The following is a 24,398-nucleotide window of genomic DNA, read 5'->3' as shown; positions in this document are numbered from 1 at the left end:
GCTGTTGATATTTAAGCATATGAAACTGGCAGTTTAAGGCCCTAATTGCCAAGGTTGCAGACGTATAAACCTTCTTTCCCCATCTATCCAGCTCCCTGGAATCTTTATCAGAAGGGGTAGAATTCTTGGCTGTAGAGGCCTTTACACCTTTGGGACCCTGTGAGATAGTTTCAGGATCAGCAGCAGGATTTTTGAATAAAACTTTGTGGGAGTCAGGAACCCTGTAATATCTGTCTGGCTTACTAAGAGCCGGAGGTGGGGAATCAGGAACCATGCTTGATTCTGAAAACACATCATCAACAATGTCTAAAACAGGAGGTATAGCCAAGGGCCTATGCTGAGGAAGAAGAAGAAAATCCCTAAGCCTCTTTTTTGATTCAGAGAAATCCTGACTCTCCCAATGAAAATGTTCCCTTAAAGTATGCAAGGTTTTGCCAAAAGAATAATCCTCAGGAGGAGATGCAGATGGGATGGATTATTCTGCATCTGAATCCTCATAGGGTGATATAGAAAATTCCTGATCAGAAGAGGAATCAGGAGAAATAGAAACCTGATCTGAAGATTCATAATCAGTGCCTTGCCTAGGCCTCTTATCGGGGGGGGGGTGGTTGGGAACCCCTGATCAAGGTAATTAAGTCCTCAGCTACTTTGATCATCTGTTTTTTAGGCATAGGGGCCTGAGCATGTGTCTCATGCGTCATTTTTTTAGACTTAGAAGTTGTTTTCGTTTTTGAAGCTGGCATCGGTTTTATATAGAAATGTTGAGGCCTGAAAACACCTTCAGAAGCCGGTGCCTGTTCAGCGGCTCCGAACCCATCCGAGGGAGAGATATCCACGGGTACAATACCCTGAGAATCTCGTGGTATACTGGACTCCGCATGGGTCTCGGTAGAGGCCTGCGATTCAAAAGTAGCAGGCATCAGGGGCTGCAAAAGCACCTCACCGAGTACCGGCAAACCGGCGACTGGCTTAGGAGAAGCTTCGCCATCAGTTTTGGACCTCGACGGTCTGTCTCTGTCCTTTTCTTTGCGTTTTTTTGTGAACTCCAGTAGTCTGATTGCTATCCGATGACATTTCAGGGTAATTAAATCTGGATCCAAAATATTTTGAAGCAAAGATATACCGACGCTTAATAGTGCATTGGTTAAATCTAGCACAAAACCCGACAGCAAGGCACGTTATGATCTGGGCCTAGGTAAGGAATACAGTACAAATGAAAATCCTTATGAGTTATTTGCTTCCCACAAGTAATGCAATTATTAACTTTTACTGACATCGGTAAGGAGCAAGAAGATGTTTCCCCAATGGGATACTTAGCTTTAATTGAAGACTTCGGTTCTGAAACTCGAATGCAAAAATTTCAGGAGTCGGCCAACCGGCACTTGCGAACTGCTTCTTCTTTGGGCACCGCACGATAAGAAAGACTGAATAAAATGGCATTGGCTGCATGTTTTATACCCCTGATGACCTGATGTCGTGTAAGAGGAGACAGCAACCAATGCAGGACCCAAGACTTTGATACTCAGGCCAACTGTGGGCAACCTGCCAGCAGATTACCCAAATGTAATGACTGCAACAGTGAAACACGAAGAACATCTTCTATTCAGGAAAGTTTGTTTTTTGAATTGGAAACAATCTGAAATGCCTTTGTCCGTGTAAAATGCAAGGGTCCCTGAGGCCCCAGACTGTTAATGCTCTTTGCTGGGTCTGCTCTTTTTTTGGTATCTACTTCTCTGAAGTCACAACCAAATTAAGGTTAACATAAAGGGTCTTTGGTTGATCAGGTTTGCAGACTAGATGCAGTTATAGAAGCTCCCCAAAGACACAAATATCCCCAAAGAAAGGCTGAATCAGAAAATTAAGTGGTGCCAGTCCCATGGACTTAAACTCAATGCCAAGAAATGCCTAATAGTATTCTTTGGGAAATCAGCTTCCTCTGGAAATTACTTCATTGATAACACACCCCTAAGTGTAGACCCAGTAGTTAGGGATTTGGGGATGCATGTAAACAGCAACCTGACCTTTGACCATCATATGTCTATGGTAGTAAGGAAAGCATTCTTTGTTGCACAACTTATAAGCAATGGCATGTCATCAAGGTCCAAGGAAGTCATCATTTCACTGCATTTGGCCCTCATCAGACCAATCATTGAGTATAACAACCCATATTTGGTATGTACCTGACCAGGCACACGCATCAACTAGAGCACCCAAAGAGGTTTGTCACAGAAAGGATACATGGGGTAAACATGACTGTGCAGATCATAAAGCCATATCACTGTACTCAGTCTCCTATAGACTGCTGAGGGGTAATCTTCCTGGCATACAAGGCATCCTTGGATTCTACTCTGATGGACCTTCTGTATATCTGTAAAACAAATAGCATCAGAATTACCTGATCAAGGGATCTATACCTTGCTTGCAATATAAACAGTCTGTGACTATTCTTTCTCTGGAACACACTTCCCATCCATGTGAAGGAGAATTCTTCCTTAATACAGTTCAAGCGTAACTTGGACCAGTAGATGAGGAATTGGAAATTCACCCCTGGTCTGGCATCTATATCACTAATGGAAGAGGCAGCCTGCAGATACATTTGGGATGCATGGCTATTCTTAGAAAGGCCCGTTAGTCTAGTATACACAAAGAAGCTATGGTCTAAAGACACAAGACCTCAAATCCTCCCCTCTGCAATCACACGCTAACCATAAAAATAATACATCCAGTTACTGAAATAATGAAACTGGGGAACATGATGATAAAGGAAATGATTTTTCCATTGACATTATTGGAGACATCAATACAGATATAGCAGTCAGAAAGTATACACTAAAGCAAGAGGAAGGATGGTCCCAGGCAAAAAAAATAAAGGTTCCCAGTGGTCCCTAATCTGAGGGAAAAGGGAAGGACAGTACAGACCACATGGCCTGAAAAATGAAGACATACTTCTGCCAGTATTCAGAACTGAGGAAAGGTGAAAGGCACAAGGCATGTTCAGGCCTTGACAGAACAGGAGGGGGCATTCAATCTCCACTTGGAGAAGATGGATGAACCATAATTACTGTTGGAAGTGTAGCAGTATCTCTGAAAAACAGAGAATTATTTGACCAGTGTGGGATGGCAGGATCCTTGAGAACCTAAATCACAGATGGCTACTATAGCCAAAGGGATGCATTTCTCGTGTTGCCAACTTTTGCTATGTCAAAGACCTGATCAAAGCCACACCCTTGTACCATTCCCTAACTCTGCTTCTCCTGTTCCCTTTCCACCCACCTCCACACCCATTTTGTGAAGTAAATGTCAGAGGAAGGCAGAATTATTTTTTTTAATGTCATTAAGAGTTGCAGCTTTAATAAACATTGGCATTCTTTCTGTTGATAGAATACTGGAGCTTGTACAGTGCTTGCTAGACTAATAGGCATCTTTTCTGATTTGTGTATACTCCATAAAAAATAATGGATGGCAACACTAGTCAAATCACTGGAAAAGAAAACATTTTTTACAGAAAAGTGTTCCTGACTGCTACTTTAAAAAAAAAAATTTTAAAATTAAAAAAAAAATGTGAGAACGATGCCCTGTTAAACTGAAAAAAGCCAAAAAAATGATCAGTCTGATGCCTGACTTGAATGGCAAACAGTTCATTTAAAACTAAAAAGAGTTGGAGTGCTTTTTGATGCCTGTGGTGTATAGTTTGTTAAATATTAAACAGGTCAGAGAAATGTTTTAACATCGTTTCTGAATTATCACTTAAGACATAGGCAGACATGCATTTACATAAAAGAAAACAAACCATGTTAACATGCTCCCAGTTACAAACATTATACATGACATCTTTCAAAAGAAGCACAGCTGGCTTGAAACCAGGAGTAAGACCAAACGATTTATTAAACAAAAGTAAGCGCTTTCATCTGGTGACCATCCCCAGACTTCTTCAAACAAATTCCAACAACCAAATGAAACACTTTTATACACACTTGATAGAATTAATCACTTACACTCTAATTACATTTAACTGATATTAAAATTGAAATTAATATAAGCAGCCCAAAACTCTGTTAAGCCTAAAAAGTGAACCGCAACTAAAAAATCACATTTATTCTATTCACAGCAAGTAAGCAACTACACTAATAGATATATATATATATATATATATGCATACAAAGAGAATTTATACATAAATGTTCATGAATATAAAAATGGAAAAATGAAAAAATATGCAAAAATGTATATATACAAATATTAGTACCATTAAAATAACCCACATTTACCTATCAAAAACTTTCAGTTTAAGCTTACTAGAAATGTATATTACATTGCTGGGTCCAGGTGGGAAGTAGGCATTTAAAAAAAATTGCCACCAAGTTTCTTTCTCCTCAAGATGTCATTTCCAGGGTCCCCCCCTGGCTTCACACTTGACTTGTTGGATAACCAGGAACTTAAATGTATAGTTGGGAAATGCCTTTAGATGTCTATACAAGGCATTTTTTTCATCCTGTTGATGAATCTCGTAAAAATGTTTATAAATATGCTGGGCAAGTTTACGCTGCGTTTTTCCCAATATAAAAGGCTGGACACTGGGAACAAACAGCAGTGTAAACAACAGCATGGGTATGACAATTGTATTTTGCCTTGACCATGATTTTGTTGTCACAAATAGTGATGACAGATGTTCTTAGTATGTGCCTACATTGATGGCACATACTGCAGGGTACCATACTCCCCCCAGTTACAGTAGCTACATTTTTTTCAAGCAGGCACTTGATGTTCATGCCTTTCCGAAATACAAAATAAGGATGTGTTCCAAAAGTATCCAACATAGTCTGTTCACGTGTGAGAATGACCCAACTTTTTCTTACTATATCTTGCACAATATGACTGTCACTAGCATATGTACAAATAAAGGGGCATACAATCTCCTTAACAACACCAATGCCCCTTTGTGAATTCCCATTGGTAGACATACCTTCCCCACAATTTATATTATTGGTTCTAAAAGGCAACAGATGTTGATCATGTCTTATCATATCCGGGCTTTCCAATATCGGGACATAAAAATCATTGTTTCTTTTGTTTATGATCTCTTGTTTAATACTGTACACCAGACCTACAGGATATCCCCTGTCAAGGAACATTTTACTCAAAGTCACATTCCAGTAAGAAGTCATCAAACAATGAGACCATCCGGGCAGCTCTAACAAACTGCCCCTTAATAATCCCTCACTTGACATGCATAGGATGACTGCTAGAATAACAGAGCATACTGTTAGAATATGTGGGCTTCCTAAAAATTGTTGATTTTATATACCCATCACTTTGTTGTGTAATCAGTACATCAAATTAGGAGATTTTTTTTCTTTTTCCACTGTATAAGTAAACTTAAGAAAATTGGTACTTTGATTGAGATATTCAATAAATATTGGTATGTCATCTGAGGGTCCAGTGCATGCCACAAACAAATCATCAAGATATCGAAGATACAATGGAAAATGTACAAAAAAGGAGAATGAAACAAAAATGTTTCTCCCACCAGGCCATCACTATGTTAGCAAAAAGGGGGCCGCAAGCTGACACCATTGCTACCCCCTCAAGCTGCTTAAAGTGATGGCCCTCAAAATAAATATAATTTTTTAACACCATCTCCATCACTTGGGTAATGAGCCCTTGCTCAATGCCAAATTCATCAAACAGGAGATCAGAAAACCAATCCATCCCCTTGACATGGAGAATACAACTAAAAAGGTCCTTAACTTCAATGGTGATAAAAACATCCCCCTCCCCAAAGGAAATAAAAGCTTTACATTTTTCTAAAAATTGCCAAGGGTCACGGCAAAGATGTGGGATATTTAAGACTTTTTCTTTAAGTTTAATGTCCAAAAACCTGGCTATATAGCTAGTTTTTGACTAGCCCGAATCCACTATTGTCTGCGGGGGGGGGGGAGGGGGGGGGTGTCAGCCAGGTCCTTGTGGAATTTTGGAACTCCGAACGACTGGGATTTTAGGGGTTTCAGTTGCCATATAATTATAATAATCAATACTAATTTGTTCCTGTGTAACCATATCTAAAAGTTCCCAATCAATCCTGTAAGTAGGCTATATTGACTTTTTAAGGGAAGCCTCACTGTTAAGTACAGCTATACAACAGTTTAAACATTTTCTGTACATAATCATCTTTTTGGACAAACACCATCCCTCCCCCTTTGTCTGGCCACATAAATCTTAGGTTGATTTTACCCCTAAGATCAGACAATAAAGCTAATTCAGATGTACTAAGATTATTTTCTACCATAGAATTACCCAAATAGTGATGGAAATCCATCTCACAAACTGTTTCAAAGGACTTGAACAGTTATGTGAGTCAGGGTTATAAGTACCCGGTATACTACAATCATTATTATTCCTGTTATACTCATTACTGTCATTTCTATGTAAACATTTTAAATTTAAATTTCTTATATATATTTTAAAATCACAGATCAATTCACCAATATCAGTAAATTTACTAGGTACAAAATTATACCCTTTGTTGAATAAATCAGCATGTTGAACTGTAAAAGAAAAAACTGTCTAATTATACATTTTAAAATCACAAGTTGAATTAAAAACAATATTAGGTTTTCTTGAAACAGTCACCTCTGCTGTTTCCTCATGTTGGAAAATTGTCCGTTCCTCTGGGCCTGTTAATTCCAGGTATTCACCTGTGGATAGGGTTCCTGTATTGAGGCCTCCTGTTCCTGAGTCTCTCCGACCTCCTCGGCCCTGGTGGGGCTAAAGGGGCAGCCTCCCCTTCAGAATGAGTAATAACAGTCAGCCCAGGATCCATAGGCTGGCCATAATGTTCGATGTAATTCCCTCGTTGAGCTGGTGGTGCAGGATAAGTCTTACCTACCTTGTAAGCTTTCCGATCGCGTTCAAGCTTCTTCGCTTTTCATTTAGCAATAACAGCTACCACACCATCCACCTGTTTAAAAATTGCATCATATTGTCGGCTACTTACATACAAGCCCGCCAAATTAATGCCTTGGTCCAAAACACGAATCTCCTCAAGCAATTTATTTAAACAGGTTTTGTTATGTTTTACCAGAAAATAATTTTTTTTTTTTTACAGAAAAGTGTTCCTGACTGCTACTTTAAAAAAAATTTGAGAATGATGCCCTGTTAAACTGAAAAAAATCCCCAAAAAATAATGATCAGTCTGATGCCCGACTTGAATGGCAAACAGTGCATTTAAAACTAAAAAGAGTTGGAGTGCTTTTTGATGCCTGTGGTGTATAGTTTGCCAAATATTAAACAGGTCAGAGAAATGTTTTTAACATCTTTACTGAATTATCACTTAAGACATAAGCAGGCATACATTTACATAAAAGAAAACAAACCATGTTAACATGCTCCCAGTTACAAACATTATACATGACATATATTATTTTACACAATTATCATCATTCCAACATCACATACATTTATCAGTTCTTGCCTTCCTTAAACATTACTTCTCCTCCAAAACAATATTCTTTGATTTCCATTTTCTAGTAACTGCTTTTTTTGGCAGCCACCAGAATTGAACTTTACAAGGCTTTATTATGTCCTAGCAGTTCAGATCCTGTATCCCGGCTCAAAAAATATTTTCCTTAGTACACCCATTTTATCACCCAATGTTTTTGACAGAGTTCTGTGTAGGGAATTTTTAGTCTGCCAGCTCATTACATTACCAAAACATATGTTCTCAGTTATTGCATTCTTCCCTATCACACCTCCCAGCATTTGTCTTCCACCCAAGGAAAAACTATTTGGTGTCTGGTTGGGGTATAAAAAATACCTGTGCAAATATTTCCAAGCAAAAATCCAATTTTTTTTTTAGATTTTGTTGCAGATTTGTGAGCCATATATATGTCCTCCTACTGTTCCTTGTGAAATGCTTATCCCCATCCCTCTTCCCAATCTTTTCTAACCTCTGACTGATTCCTATAGTTATCATGCAGTATTTTATATTCCCTACTAATTATCCATTTTTAACAACAGCTTCTGTTCTAGATTCAACTAAAATATCTACCAGTGCTGGTCTTTCACTTAGGATTCCCTTATCCCTTTCTTTTTGCCTATACTCTGATATCAATCCCTGGTAGGGAAGGCAGTCTCTATAGCCTGCAGTCAAAATGTCTTCTTGCCTCTTCCCATTCTGTTAAGTCTGTCTTACGTTATTTGCTCCCAATACCTTGGTTCCATTGCCAATTTTCTCCAGTAAAGTCTAGCCCACACTTGCCTATGCTCTGAAGCCCTAACTGCAGTCATCCCTGTCATCAGCAGAATCTGCCTTCTCTATTCTTGTGTTGGCTTAGTGCTTAGAATACTTCCTGCTACTTTATAAATATATTATGTATGTCTGTTGTTAGTCTCCTTAAGGATTTGTAGTCAAAATCCTACTCACTCCTTATTTCTGGAATTTCTACCCTGCTTCATCATAAACCATTTCCACTTTGAAGTATAGCTTTCTGTTTGTTTATGTATAGGAGCCTTAACTGTGTAGCTCTAAACTATCCCTTCAAATCAAGTAATCCTAAACCATCTTGATATATTCGAAGGATTGTCTTATCCCACTTGACTCTTGCAATCTTCCCTTGCCAATTAAAATCCTTCAACTCTTTATTAATTACTGTCCACAACTTCTCTGGTTAATAAAAATATGCCCGGCCTGTATATAAAACTAAAGGGACTAAAAACATTTTTAGACTGCTTGTATCTTTCTATACTTATCCATAAGCAAGAGCTTCTAGTTTCTCAGTATTTGTATTATCTTTTTAGTCTCTTCCCACATGTACTTAGCTGCCGTAACAAAATCTTTTTTAATGCATATTCATAAATACTTCATTTTATCATGCCTCCATAAATATGAGTATTGTTGAACTGATTCATGTGTGCGTACAGAATTTACAGCTACAGCCTTTGTTTTGTCTTCATTACATTTATATCCCGAAAAGACTTGAAACTGTCTTAAAATGTTCCACAGCAATGAGATATCCTTTCCTGTTTTTATCAGGTACAAAGTATATCATCTGTGAATAAAACCAGCTCTTCTTGATTACTATCAGGTACAAAGTATATCATCTGTGAATAAAACCAGCTCTTCTTGATTACTATACAAAATATATCCTTGAATTTCTGAGTTCCTTATTTTCTTTGATCTAATGGCTATAAATGTAAGGGGAAAGAGGACACCCCTGCTTGGCTCCTCTGTTTAGACACAACTTATCAGAGAACTCTCCCACTTTGTTTGCTTCCAATCCCTCACATATTCTCCGTATTAACCTAATTATTGCATCAGGGAAAGTAAATACTTCCATTGCACCACTCATAAAAATGTCACAGAGAAATGTTATAGGTTTTTCCAAGACAGTAAAAACAAGAAGTGCATCCATTGGCAGGCAGAAAGGCCCAACCCCAGCTGCAATTTCTAAACAGGGAAGAGGAGGACATCATGAGGACTGAAGGGCTTAGGTCCAACTGCACACAAACAGCAAAGTTTGAATTCTGCCAGAAAATTTCAGAATACATATCACACAATAAAAGGGAAGAAAAGATATGAGAAAACAATCCCTTACTTAAAGACACTTTCACAGACTCAACAGTTTTTCACAAGGTAGCCTGAGGGCATTATCTTCAGTCTTTCTTTAGAACATGGCAAATAATGACAGAAAAGAATGACACAAGATGGTTCCAGGTAGTCTGGAAAAAAGTTTTATCTGCCAAACAATCTTAAAGCCGGAAGCATCAGTCCTAATGGTTGCCAAAAACGGACTTCCTATCATCAGACCTGAAGTCCTTCAGAGGGAGTATGGTATATTCATAACATCCAAAATAAAATGCATATACAGTTTCTGCCCTCTGTCTTTTTAATAATGTTTAATAAGGATAACAACCAGCATTAGACACTCACGGCATGTCCTGACGTAGCTTGTATTACTATTAGCCTTCTTAATCATATAGGGCACACAAGCCTCGTGAGTTTGACTACTGTGATATACTTCACACATTAAATTTTCTTCCAATTTTTAAAGTACATAAAGTCCAAAGTGATAATCTAGACTGTTTCACAAAGGTTTTATTTTCTATAAATTTAACACCTGTTGATGGCAGCAATAAAAATCCATTTATGTGTTCTACAGTGTTACACTGACAGGAGATTAAACAAGCCTGCAGATACCTTTAAAGGAGGGAGTAAAATCAGACTGACCAAGTACACTGCAGCTTAGTGAAAAACAAGCCAAACAACAAGGGTCCAAGCAGTGGGCTTTGAGTCACTCAGCTGAGTTACAATGCTTTCTTCAGGTGGAGTTACAAATTTTCACTGACTGCACTGTCATCAGGCGCAACTTAATTGCATGTTTTAGATCAAACATTCTTTAACCAACAACTATATGTGTAGTAAGGTTTGTGGTTGCTAAACTTTGTGGGGTAAAAAGTATTCTCTCACCCCTGAGCCTTAAGACCCACTAGGTTAGTACATTTAGCATGGTGATATTGAGTGTGGATGTTGCCCATGCAAAAACACTTGTTTGCTGTGTTTTAGTTGCAATCAGCAATACTGTATTATTGACACTGTTTTCTGTGGTTGAGTGCCAGTGGAGTTAATATATTTACAATCCTGGAGATAAGGTCTCTCTGCAGTGTGTTGACATATCGGTCTTGTTCCATCAGTACCACTCCCATCCCTTTATCTGCTGTCATAATTCTGAGTGATTTATCATCTTGTAAAAATTTTAGAGCGGAGGCTTGTTCTCCAGTAAGGTTGAACCATTTATTAGGAGAAGAAGTGTTGAGTGACGTATGAAAGTCTTTTTCACATAATTTCAGAAAGATCTGCAAAGTGTTGTTTAAGGGTGGATTAAACAAACTGCGCGTGTGTGGGATGTTACAGAGACATTATCCATTAAATCTACTTGATTCCCTTATTTCTGAAGTTTCTGAAGCTAGACATGTCAAATTTCAGCCTATCATTAGAAATGGCTTTCGTCCTAGAAGTTCCACTGCTTCTAGTACTGATAACCCCCCCTCCAACACCTCCTCCCATACATTGAGGCAATGCTTAACTGAAACCAGCCTTCCCTCTTATCAGCACGCAGGTCTTCACCAAAACACTTCAGCACTTACTTCTGTCTCTGCAAACACTCCTCCCCCTATAGATACACCCCTGAGTGCTTCTTCAGAACCCCCTTCACAAGACCCTTCAGTGCGTGATTGGTCTGTGTCTTTCCCTTTACCCATTTGCAGAGATTCTAAGCGCATTAAAGATATTATTTCTGCCAACTGGGACATACTAACTAATAGCCAGGAGGTCTTTAACAGATTAGGTGATTCACCAGTGTTTTCACATAAAAAAACAAAACCCTTGAGAGCTTCCTTCAAGAATAGAGACTCTCCTTTTTCAACTGAAATTGTTTCTTCTCAAGATCCCATCCCTGGGATGTTCACATGTGGCTCCTGTGTAGCCTGTTCACACATTCATACAGGACACTCTTTTCAGTTCAAACATATTTCTTACACTGTTCGGTTTAACGGTCATTTTGAATGTAAATCAACGTGTTATTTATGTTGCAGTTTGCATGCCCTGTCCAGCGTTTTACATTGGTAAAACAATGAGAAGACTGTCTTCGAGAATTAAGGAACACTTGGCAGCAATTAGAAATGGAGATTTGAGAAATGCCTTAATGAAACACAGTTTACTTTGCCCTAATTTTATAGATTTCAAATTTCTCATTTTACAGGGACTGGACAATTTCTTTGGTGATGTCAACACTTTATTACAGGTTAAAGAATTAATTTGGCAGCTTAGACTTAATGCAGATGCTGCTCCAGGTTTGAATGGGAACCTGAATATTAAGTGCTAGTTTCACATTGCCTACTTGTTACTACACTGCTTCTAAGGTCATGGTTTATTTTTTGCCACTCTATATTGATTGACAGTTCAATCTCTTCTTTCTCTGTGCTTGTTTGCCATGTGACACTTAGCTCATTGGAACACAGTTTTGTTTTAGAACTAGCTTACTGTACATTTTTCCAACTCTAAATTGAATGACAGTTTTATCTCTTTCTGTGTGCTTGTTTGCTATGTGACATTTAGCTCATTGGAGCACAGTTCTGTTTTTGAACTAGCTGACTGTACATTGGTTTAGAATTTTTACACACCACTCCTTTCATGTTCATTATATGATGTTCCCACTAAAATCTGTTATTTCTGACAAAGTCCCTGACACTTAATAAAGGGATGAAAGCGCTAATCACTGGCTCTGTTTATTTTTTACAATAATTGAAGTTTTTGCTGCATATGTCCCTGTACTCTTCTAGTTGTGGTCCGACAGTTTTTTTGTTATATAATTGGCCTCTGTCTATCGATCATGACGGATTTATCTACTAAGGAGCATGGCTCTAGTAGCCAATCCACGACAGATTTATCGCAGTTTTCCATTCCTTCGGATTGCCTGTCTTTGCATTTGACTGGTAATGAAGTTTTCAATTCAGGAATGGCAACCACGAATGCTAGTGGCAACATCATCTGTTCTACTTTACCGGTTACTGAAAATATTAATAACTCAGGAATGACATCCACGACTGCTATTGGCAACAGCATCTATTCAACTTCACCGGTTACTACTTTTATTACTGTTGGTATTAGTGACAGCATCGTCAGTTCAGCTCCACCGGTTACGGTCAATTCGGAAATATCAGATATAACCCCTGAGCCTTTGAGGGTTGTCACTTCTAATGGAGCTATGACTGAATTATCAAATATGTATACTAATTCCACCCAAATGATAGACTCTCGGGTTTCACCCTTACCCAGAACCAGTGACTCTTCACATAATATATCACCTATGGTGGTTCGTCCTAAGAGAATTAAATATTCCACTGATGCGGAGATTAGCTTGTCTGAACCTTTACAACTGCTGCAGTCTTCATCCTCTCCTATTTCAGATGTCAACCACCACGAATCTGAAGTCTGCCTTACGGACCCTCTTCACTCCACAAGCACGCACAGCAGTGCCATCCCTGTTTCTTTCCATCCTGACAACGGACTATCTATTCAAGTACAGGGATCCTCTGGGTCTCAGTATGGAAGGTCGTCTATTGGAAATTCATCCGGACAGCTCCCTGACTTGCAGACACCAGGTACCAGTTTATCTAATCAAGTACAGGGATCCTCTGGGTCTCAGTATGGAAGGTCGTCTATTGGACATTTAACCGGACAGTTCTCTGACTCGCAGACACCAGGTACCAGTTATTTGACTCATCATTTACCAGACTTTTTCTCAAATATTACAAGGTCAGTTCCCAATCAAGTTAACACTACTAATATGTTTCCCGCCAAGTCCGTTCATGCGGGAGTTGCTGTGACAGTTCATCCCTCTTTAGGACAAGCTGTCAGGGTAAACGCTCATCATTTACCTGACCTTTCCTTTAATGCTACAAGATTAGTCTCCAATCAAGTTAACACTCGTAATTTGGCTCCCTCCAAGTCCATTCAGGCAGGAGCTCCTTTGTATGTTCATCCTTCTTTAGGACAGGCTGTCAGTGTAAACTCTTCGGGCTGGATTCACGAAGACTTGCACGGAGTCGAAGAGAAGAGTAAGGCTCCATGCAGCCAACATGCCCGCTGAGAGATCCAGGAAGAGCAGGTAGGGGCGTGTAACAGAGCTCCTTAAACTAGTCCTACACGGACAGGGCTTGGATATGCAAATTACCTAAATTGCAGGCAAAAGCTATGCAAATGAGGTAAATTTGCGATCCAGGAAACCCGAACCTGTCCGAGTAGGAGTAGTGTTATTTGCAGAAATGTACTCAGTTGACAACTGAGTACAGTTCTGCAAATAGCAAAACAGAGCCGTGACAGCTCCAAAAAAAGGATGCATTTACAGGAGGAAGCATACCAATGGCCAAAAATATGGCCATTGGCAATGTTCGCCGATGTAAAATAAAAATAAATAACTTTTTTTTTCATCCCGATCTCCGGGGTTTAAGCGTAGTGCAGCACCGCGCAAACGCGCTGCGCTCTAAATACCAGAAAATCAATAATTATGATCCACAAATGTGGATTTTATAGCTGATATGAATTTACAATGCAAGTGAATGGAAGGCTGAAGACAACATGGCCACCGAGTAGAGGTTGCTAAGGGGGGAAGCTCAGTCTAAGAAATGTAACCAAGCATTAGTAGGCAATCTCATGCAAATGAGGGTTAGGATAGTGAATCGCAAGTTTACATAGCAAATGAGCACAGTCAGTGGAGTGTAGGAGTAGGATAAGGGGAGTAACAGAGTAGAAGATCGGTGACATCACGAGGGGGGCATGTATGAAAGAAGTGAAGCTCATTAGAGCTGAGTGGCATGTGTGAGGTGGCATTTACATATCATTGAAAGAGGTGTGTCAACAGGTAGGCTAGGTAATGTAAAGAAATTGAAGGTGTATGCCGTGGATAACACCAAAGTTTATTGCTGAGCATGCATACACTTGTGTGCATGTCAGTAAACCCGAGTAAGACAGTGTGCGCTCGTGTTAGCGTGTGTGCACACGTGTAAGCCGGAGTAAGCATATGTAAGACTGTGTAAACAGTTGTAAGCACGTTTGCGCCGGTGTGCCCGCGTTTTAACAAGAATAAGCAAGTTTTACTCTGTGTAAGCATGTGTGCGCACGTGTAAGCTGCTGTGAGCGTGTTTGTGCTTGTGTGAGCGGCGCTCCTCCCTGAGGAAAAAGGAAGCACACCAAATAGTAGGAAGTTACCAGGGAGTACTAGCAGATCTAGCAGGTGAAAACAATCAGAATCAGGCAGTACACTAGCCCAGCCCATCCCAGCACTTAAAACTCTGCAAACAACAGTCCATTATGTTTCTCTCAAGAGACACTGCAACACTGCAGTAAGCTAATAGAAGTGAAAACTGAAAAAGCTTCACTGAGACAAAGAAATGTTAGGGGCTGCCATTGCTGTTATAAGGCGACATATGCAACATGCTGAGGGTGGTGATAATGCAAATACTGCTGGACAACCCACAGTGAGGAGACGGAGAAGAGTGTACAGGCCCAGGGTAACCTACCAGGGGCTACATGAGCTGGAGATAGTGGAGCGCTATAGAGTGGACAGAGACCTCTTGCAGCAAATTGTTGAGCTGTGCAGGCCACGCCTCACACACAGAACCAACAGAGGGGAACCCATCCCAGTGAAAACCAAGGTATGTGCTGGCCTAAGAATATTAGTAACAGGTACCTTCCAGAGACCAACTGGTGATATGATGGGGATATCACAGGCATCAGCAGCCAGGGTACTGCACCAGTTCCTGGATGCCATATCAGCACATGTGGGTGATCATGTATATTTTCCCAATTCCCGTGAGGAATTGGCCAGCAATATGTGTCTCTTTCAGCAAATAGTGGAATATCCTGAGGTAGTGGGTGCAATAGACTGCATGCACATATGCATCAAAGCACCAGCCGGTGAGCGGGGTAGAGTCTACTTCAACCGCAAGGGCTTCCCCTCCATCAACTGCCAGGTCATGTGTGATGCCCAGGGCATAATACTGAATATGTGTGCTGGCTGCCGTGGAAGCTACCATGATTCCCATATCTGGCACCTGACGCAGCTGTACCAGACATTTGCCAATGGGGACATTCCACAAGGTCACCTAGTGGGGGATGCTGGCTATGCACTGGAGTAGTGGCTGATGACACCCATCAGAAATGCACACACACCTGAACAGGGACGTCATAATGAGGCACACGCACAAACACAAAATGTAATCGAGCATGTGTTTGGGCTGCTCAAGTCATGGTTCCGATGCCTTTACACATCTGGTAAAGCCTTGCAGTACTTACCAACTACATGTACCCAAATTGTCATGGTATGTGCTATGCTACATAATATGATCCTAGGAAAACAGCTGCAGCAGGACCAGCATAGGCCTGGGCCAAACACCCCCCCAACATTGCCAAGGCCATCACAGGCAGAGCGTGACTCGGAGGAGGAACAACCTGAGCCTGCCCCAGTAGGCAGAAGGAGGCATGCCCAGTATGCTTTGGCCTTAGCAAAGAGGCAACGTATAGCACATACACTGGCTCAGTAGGAACCCTGGAAATTATACCTCTCTCTGACTCGCACATATAGTAAAAGGGATGCCTAAGTTGACACCACCTGCTTCCAAACATGTATAGGGAGTGTAGTATGTGCATCCAACATAGCCAGCCCTGCAGCACCACCTGAGGCATGATTGACATGTGTTAAGCAATATAAAGCAGTGCTAAACAGCATTTACCACCATGTAGTATATGTAAAGAAAATCACACACACCAACTAGCACAACTGTGGTCAATGTTGAGTAATATTGGGCAACGTCCAGCACTGTTGGTTAATACTGAGCAATGTTGGACAAGCTGGGTCTAAGTATATGAAGGTCTCTCCAAGCACCATTATATTGGGTGACTTCAACTACCCAAACATTGACTGGGAGCAGTACTAAGACCCAACACCCTAGTCCAAAGGTTCCTAGAATTTATAAACTCAAATGCTATGGAACAACTAGTCACCACCCCCACAGGAGGGGATAACATACTGGACCTGGTCATCACCAACATGGGGACTCTATGCTCCATACCAGAGGTATTCCCCTCATTGGTAAGATCGGACCATAAATCAATTTCACTGGATATTCACATCCTGATTCCACCCACAGCCCAGAAAACCACAGTGAAAAACTTCTCAAAAGCTAATGTCACACTTTCAAAACTGAGGTGGAATCCTTCAAGGCCCCCAGGCCAGTGGAAAGTATGGCTCAAACTGCAGAATCCTTTATAAACGCATTCTATGGACACCTTCAGGAATGCATGGATCATGCTCTCCTAAAAAAAAACCAAGACCTAATCATCCAAAGGCAGGTGTCCTGCCTGGCGGACCCCAGCCATAAATAAGCTGTAAAACAGAAGGAGGATGCTACTACATGATAGAGCAAAATACCTAAAAGGGAACGCATCTCTGATCAGTACTAGCAAAAAACTATGATCCCTCATAAAATCATCCAAGGCCAGCTTCGAGAGAAAAATTGCACAGGACACTAAAGATAATCCCACAGCCCTCTTTAGTTATGTTAGGAACCTGGGTGGCAACTCCCAGATATGCTCAGTGTTGGTCCAAAATGACAATAAATACACTGAACCCACAGACATTGCCAACATCCTGGTAGACAGGTTCAGTGCAAACTTCTACCCCCCTTCCCCCCCCTAAAGAGCAAATATCTATCCCAGCGGAGTGCTGCCTCCCTGACATCTCAGATGCTCAGGTGAGAGCCGCCCTCTCCAAAGCAAAAAACACAGCATCAATGGGACCAGATGGTGTCCTGAGCTGTGTTCCACATGAACTCCAAGAAGAGCTAAACCCTCACATACAGCTGCTGTTCAATCTCAGCCTTACTACAGGATATGTACCCAAAGAATGGCGTACAGCAACAGTGGTCCCACTCCACAAAGGTGGTGTCTCTACGGACCCTAGAAACTATCACCCCATAAGCCTGACTGGCCTGGTTTGCAAAGCTATGGAGAAGATCATCATGGAACTCATAAACAAAGACATTGGGGACCTACAGACACTGGATCCTACCCAATTTTGCTTTGTTAAGGGCAGATCTTGCCTCTTAAACCTGGTCGATTTCTTTGAAACAGTCACCAAGGCCATTGATGAGGGGAAGGAAGTCCACACAGCCTACCTGGACCTCGCAAAAGCCTTCAACACAAAACCATACTCGGGCATCATAGATAAGCTCTCCAGCTTAAATATAAACCCCTATGTCATAAGATGGGTTGCAAACTGGCTCAAGGACAGAACCCACATAGTCAGAATTGCTGGAGCCATGTCAGACTCTAAACCAGTTACAAGTGGCATCCCACAAGGCGCAGTCCTGGGACCTCTTGTGTTCGGCATATATTTTTTGGAGGTACAGGCTAACATGGGAGGACTGTGGCTGACCAGGTTTGCAGATGACTGCAAACTGGGCATCATAATTGACTCTCCAGCTGACACAATCATCCTCTAAAAAGGTATCATAGAGATGGATAACAGGTGCCAGAGCCATGGCATAAAGCTAAACGCTAAAAAGTGTATAGTCATACCCTTTGGCAAAAACAAAGTGCACACAAATTACCACATAGGCGGGAATCCATTAAGTATGGAAGAAGTAATTAGGGACCTGGGGACCCAGGTTGACAGTAATTTCCCCTTTGACAACCACATTGCCAAAGTGGTTAGAAAGACCTTCTATATAGCCCACCTTATCATGAAAGGATTCACATCTACATCGAGGGAGGTCATTGTGCCCCTTTATTCATCCCTCATCAGGCCCATAATTGAATACAATGCCCCATTTGGGATGTACCTTACCTGACACCTGCAGAAACTAGAAAGACCCCAAAAGTACCTCAGAAATAGGATCATGGGACTCAAATAGATGCCATATGCTGCTCGGTTAAAGAAACTACAGCTCTACTCAGTTGCATACCGCCTACTTAGAGGCGATCTATGCCTGATGTATAAAGCCATGTCCAACCCGGAATTAATGAGAATGCTCCACCTCAGAAAATCCAAATACCGTATAGCTATGCACTCGAAGGACATGAACCTGAGCACAGAAATAAATTGGACATGCTGGAGGGACAGATTCCTAACCCAGAGGCTCCCTTCGCTCTGGAATAGAATCCCAGTCCATGTTAGGCAGAGTCCCTCACTGACTCTCTTCAAGAGGAATCTTGACATGTGGATGGGAGATCGTAGATTTACCACAGGGATTACATCGGTGTCACTACTAGACAGAGGCACAGTAAACTAACCTTAAAAAGGGCACAGTAAAATCAGTTCAGAGGGTGGCGAAAGACAAACACACTCTGTCTAGGCTTGTAAATGCCTCAGGGCAGATAGCCTAGTATGAACCTAAGTAGGGCATAGCTGAACAAAAGGCAACATGCTCATATTTGCTCTACTGGCCCTTAAGCAGTCTGGTCTGCTCAGTATGAAAATATAAAGCAGTGATGGGCCTCGAACCCAGGATACTGTGCACTATAGTCATAGTACTGAACCACTACACCATGACAGTATTGCGGTGGGCAGCCTGTATGAAGAAATGTTGATAAGTCTATGCTAAGTATTTCATGGAAACCCTGCAGGCACAATATAATCTCTGTCGAGTTATGACACAAAGGTGAGTCCCGCAGTAAGAATAGAACCTGACTTTCAACACACACACAGTAGAAATGTTAATATTGGACATGTACACATACATCAACAGACTTAGTGGACCTCAGACAGCAACATACTGAAAGGTCACACTGGGCATGCTCACACACTTGAATAAATGAGACACATGTCAGGCAACAGAACACTGACAGTCTGAACTGGGCATGCTCACACACTTAGGCCATGTCGGAGTACAGTGGGCCACACATATCAGGCAGTTGCATGTGTTAACCCAGGAACCTCTCACTATCCAGCAATCTGCCCTGTGCACACAGTTATAGGACAACAGACACATATATAATATAGTGGAACCCTGTCATTATCAAATATGTTCTGCAGATACCTAAGTTGTTCATAGAAAGTGGGAAAGCAAAGACGATAAAACCTGCAAACAGTATCAGCAATAAACATTGTGCATCCTGAACATTAGCATAGGTTCAGAGGTCAATACTAGCCTATCCACCCTAGGGCATGTACAAGCCTAGCCAGAGTGTGTTTGGCTTTCGCAACCCTGTCAAAATAGAACACTGTGCCTGTGAATAGTAGGTGACACAAGATAGCCCATTTACGTTTAGTGTATTGTGCCTCTGTCTAGCAGGGACCCAGAAGATATCCCATGGGTAAACATACAATCACCCATCCACTTGTCAAGATGTCTCCTGTAGGTGGTCAGTGGGTGGCTCTGCCCATGCAAAACCGGGATTACAATCCGGAGTGAGTGGAGCCTCTGGGATAAGAATCTGTCCCTCCAGCATGTCCCATTAACATCTGTGCTGAGGTATATGTCCCTGGAGTGTGTAGCTCCAAGGGAGTCGGATATCTTGAGGTGGAGCATGTCCATTAAATCTGGTTCGGATATTTCCTTAAACTACAGGCTCACAACACATCTGTGTAGGTGGTAAGCGACTGAGTAGAGCTGGAGTTACTGTACCTGAACTGTGCAGGCCATCCATGTAAGTCCCTACATCTGCTTGTTGTGGAACATTTGTGGCCATTACAGTTGCTGCAGGTGTCGGGTAAGGTACATCCCAAATGTGGCACTGTAACCAAGCATGGTCGTGATGAGTATAGGGGCACAATGACCTCACTTGATCAACATGTGAAACCATATGGGATAAGGTGGGCTATATAGAAGTTCTGTCTAACCACTTTGGCAACGTGATTGTCAAAGGCGAGAGTACAAACAAGTTGTGTCCCCAAACCCGTAACAACTACTACCATATGTAATGGATTACTACCTATGTGGTAATGTGTGGGCATGTTGTTATTCCCAAAGGGGATGACTATGCAACAAATGGCATTTAGCTGTAGTCCATGGCTCAGGCACCAGTCATCCTATCTCTGTGAGACCCAGTTTGAGTATGCATGTACCAGTCGGAGAGTTGATTATGGCACCCAGTTTGCAGTCATCTGTGAACATGTTCAGCCATATTCCTCCTGTGTTAGCCGTACGTCACACAAATATATACTGAACAAGAGAGGTCCCAGGACTGAGCCTTGTGTGATGCTATGTGTAACTGGTGTATAGTCAGACATGGCACCTGCAATACTGAGCATGTGGGTGCTATCCCTGATCCAGGTAGCAATCCATCGTGTGAGATATGTGTCGATATCGACGCTGGTGAGCCTATGCATAATGGCCGAGTGGGGTATTGTGTCGAAGGGTTGTGCAAGGTCCAGGCAGGCTGTGTGGATGACCGTCCCTACACCGACGGACCTGGTAACTGTTTAAAGAATACGAACAGGTCCAGAAGGCAAGATCTGCCCACAACACGCTGAAATGTGTAGGACCCAGTGTCTGTAGGCTCCCGATGCCTATGTGCATGAGTCCCATTACAATACACTCCATAGCTTTGTAGAACAGGCTAGTTAGCCTTATTGGCCGATATTGTCTGTAGTCTGTTGTGGCAGCAACTCTGTGGAGCAGGACCACTATCACTGCACGCCATTCCGTAGGTACATATCCTGCAGTAACTCTGTTATTGAACAGTGACGTAATGTGAGGGTTATGTCTGTCATGAAGTCAGTGTAAGACGCAGGCCGGGACACTGTCTGGTCCCATTGATGCTGTGTTGTCCGCTGTTTATTTGTGATGTCAGGGAGGTTACACTCTGTTGGGATGGACAGTAGCTCCTTAGGGGGGATGGGGGGAGACATCTGCACTGAACCTGTTTGCCAGGATGTTGGCAATGTCTGTGGGTTCAGGGTATGTTTAGTCAGTATGCAGTAACTCACAGCATATCAGTGAGTGTCCACCCATAGGTTCATAGGTAGATACTAGGCTATCTGCCCTAGGGCATTTATAAGCCTAGCCAGAGTGTATTTGGCTTCCGCCTCCCTATTAGATTAGCCTACTGTGCCCCTGTAAAGTAGATCACAGAAGGTACCCTTTTAAGATTAGTTTACTGCACCTCTGTCTAGCAGAGACACAGAAGAGATCCCAGGGGTGAATTTGCGATTTCCCATCCACGCGTCCAGATTTCGCTTGAAGAGGGTCAGCGAGGGGCTATGTCTAACATGAATTGAGATTCTATTCCAGAGTGAGGGGAGCCTCTGGGAAATGAATCTGTCCCTCCAGCATGTCCTATTTATTTTTGTGCTGAGGTTTAGGTCCCTGGAGCATGCAGCTCTAAGGGACTTGGATTTTTTTGAGTTGGAGCATGTCCATTAATTCTGGGTTTGACATGGCTTTGTACGTCAGGCATAGATCGCCTCTGAGTAGGCGGTAAGCAACTGAGTAGAGCTGGAGTTTCTTTAGTCGAGCTGCATAGGACATCTGTTTGTAGCCCATGATCCTCTTGGTGAGGTATTTTGGGGTCTCTCCAGTTGCTGCAGGTGTCGGGTAAGGTACATCCTAAAAGGGGCATTGTATTCAATTATGGGCCTGATGAGTAGAGGGGCACAATGACCTCTCTTGATCTAGATGCAAACCCTTTCATGATAAGGTGGGCTATATAGAAGGTCTTTCTAACCACTTTGGCAACATGATTATCAAAGGAGAGATTACTATCTACGTTGGTCCCCAAATCTCTAATTACCTCTTCTGTACTTAATGGATTACCACCTATGTGGTAATTTGTGGGCACCTTGTTTTTCCCAAAGGGGATGACTATGCACTTTTTAGCATTTAGCCTGAGGCCGTGGCTCTGGCACCAAGTATCGATCTCTGTGAGACACTTTTGGAGGATGCTTGTGTCAGCTGGAGATTCGATTATGCCCCCCAGTTTGCAGTCACCTGCGAACTTTGTCAGCCATAATCCCCCCGTGTTAGCCTGAACCTCAGAGAAGTATATACCGAACAAGAGAGGTCCTAGAACTGAGCCCTGTGGGACGCCACTTGTAACTGGTTTGGATTCGGACATAGCACCTGCGATTCTGACCATGTGGGTTCTATCTCTGAGCCAGTTTGCAACCCATCTTGTGATATAGGGGTTGATATTTAAGCTGGTAAGCTTATTTATGATGCCCGAGTGGGGTATTGTGTCAAAGGCTTTTGCGAGGTCCAGGTAGGCTGTGTCGACTACTTTGCCCTCATCTATGGCTTTGGTAACTGTTTCAAAGAAATCAACTAGGTTTAAGAGGCAAGATCTGCCCTTAACAAAGCCGAATTGGGTAGGGTCCAGTGTCTGGAGGCTCCCAATGTCTTTGTTTATGAGTTCCATGATAATACGCTCCATAGCTTTACAGACCAGACTAGTCAGGCTTATGGGGCGATAGTTTCCGGGGTCCGTTGTGGCACCACCTTTGTGGAGTGGGACCACTGTAGCTGTACGCCATTCTTTGGGTACATATCCTGTAGTAAGGCTAAGTTTGAACAGTGACTTAATGTGAGGGTTCAGTTCTTCTCGGAGCTCATGTAAGAGACAGCCTGGGACACCGTCCGGTCCCATAGATGCTGTGTTTTTTGCTTTGGAGAGGGCAGCTTTCACCTGTGCATCTGTGATGTCAGGGAGGTTACATTCAGTTGTGATAGGCATTTGCTCCTTTGGGGGGGAAGGGGGGGAGAGGTTTGCGCTGAATCTGTCTGCCAGGATGTTGGCTATGCCTGTAGGTTCGGTATATTTTGTACCATTATGCAACAATTCAGAGCATATCTGGGAGTTTCCGCCCATGTTCCTGACATAACTAAAGAAGGCCTTGTGATTATCTTTAGTGTCTAGGGGAATTTTTCTTTCGAAACTGGCCTTTGATGATTTTATGAGGGATCAAAGTTTCTTGCTAATACTGATCAGAGATGCCTTCCCTTTCTGGGATTTTGATCTGTCATGTAGTAACTTCCTCCTTCTGTTTTATAGTTTATTTATGGCCGGGGTCCACCAGACCGGTCTCCTGTTTTTGGAGGAGTGAGTCTTGGTTTTATTTGGGATAGCATGATCCATGCATTCCTGCAGGTGCTCATAGAATGCATTTGTAAAGGATTCTGCGGATTGGGCTGTATTATCCTCTGGCCCAGGGGCTTTGAAGGATTCCACCTCAGTCTTGAGAAGTGCAAATTTGGCTTTTGAGAAATTCTTTACAGTGATTTCCTTGGCTGGGGGTGGGGACAGGATATGGATGTCCAGGGAAATTTGTTTATGGCCTGATCTTACCAATGAGGGGTTTACCTCTGGTGTGGAACATAGAGTCCACATGTTGGTGATGACCAGATCCAATATGTTGTTCCCTCTTGTGGGAGCGGTGACCAGTTGTTCCATTGCGTTAGAGTTTATAAATTCAAGGAACCGTTGGGCGAGGGAGTTTGGGCTTGAGTAGTTTTCCCAGTCAATGTTTGGGTAGTTGAAGTTACCCAATAACATAGTGTTTGGAGAGACCTTCATATTCTCCAGTGTTCTCAGGAATGCCAAGTGGGGTTCCTGTAATAGGGAGGGTGTTCTGTAGCAGGCTACAAACTGAAAGGCAGTTTTGCCCGCTGTTAGTTGCACATGGATGGTTTCTGATGCTTCGTGCAGTGCCACTAACCTGGAGGTGTAGGTGTCTTTGATAAATATAGATACTCCCCCTCCTTTGGTGCTTTGGTCCGAGTTTTGGGGCCGAAACGCATGGCATGAGTTATAACCTGGTAGTGCTGGGGTGCTCTCAGGAGCCTTGAACCAGGTTTCTGTTACTGCACAGACATCGATTTTCTCCATACTGAGGAGAGCCTCGAGT

Source organism: Protopterus annectens, chromosome 7.part0 (assembly GCF_019279795.1).
Source record: "Protopterus annectens isolate FY-2018-M chromosome 7.part0, PAN1.0, whole genome shotgun sequence".
In the NCBI taxonomy this organism is placed as follows: domain Eukaryota; kingdom Metazoa; phylum Chordata; order Ceratodontiformes; family Protopteridae; genus Protopterus; species Protopterus annectens.
This window is presented reverse-complemented; position numbering follows the sequence as displayed.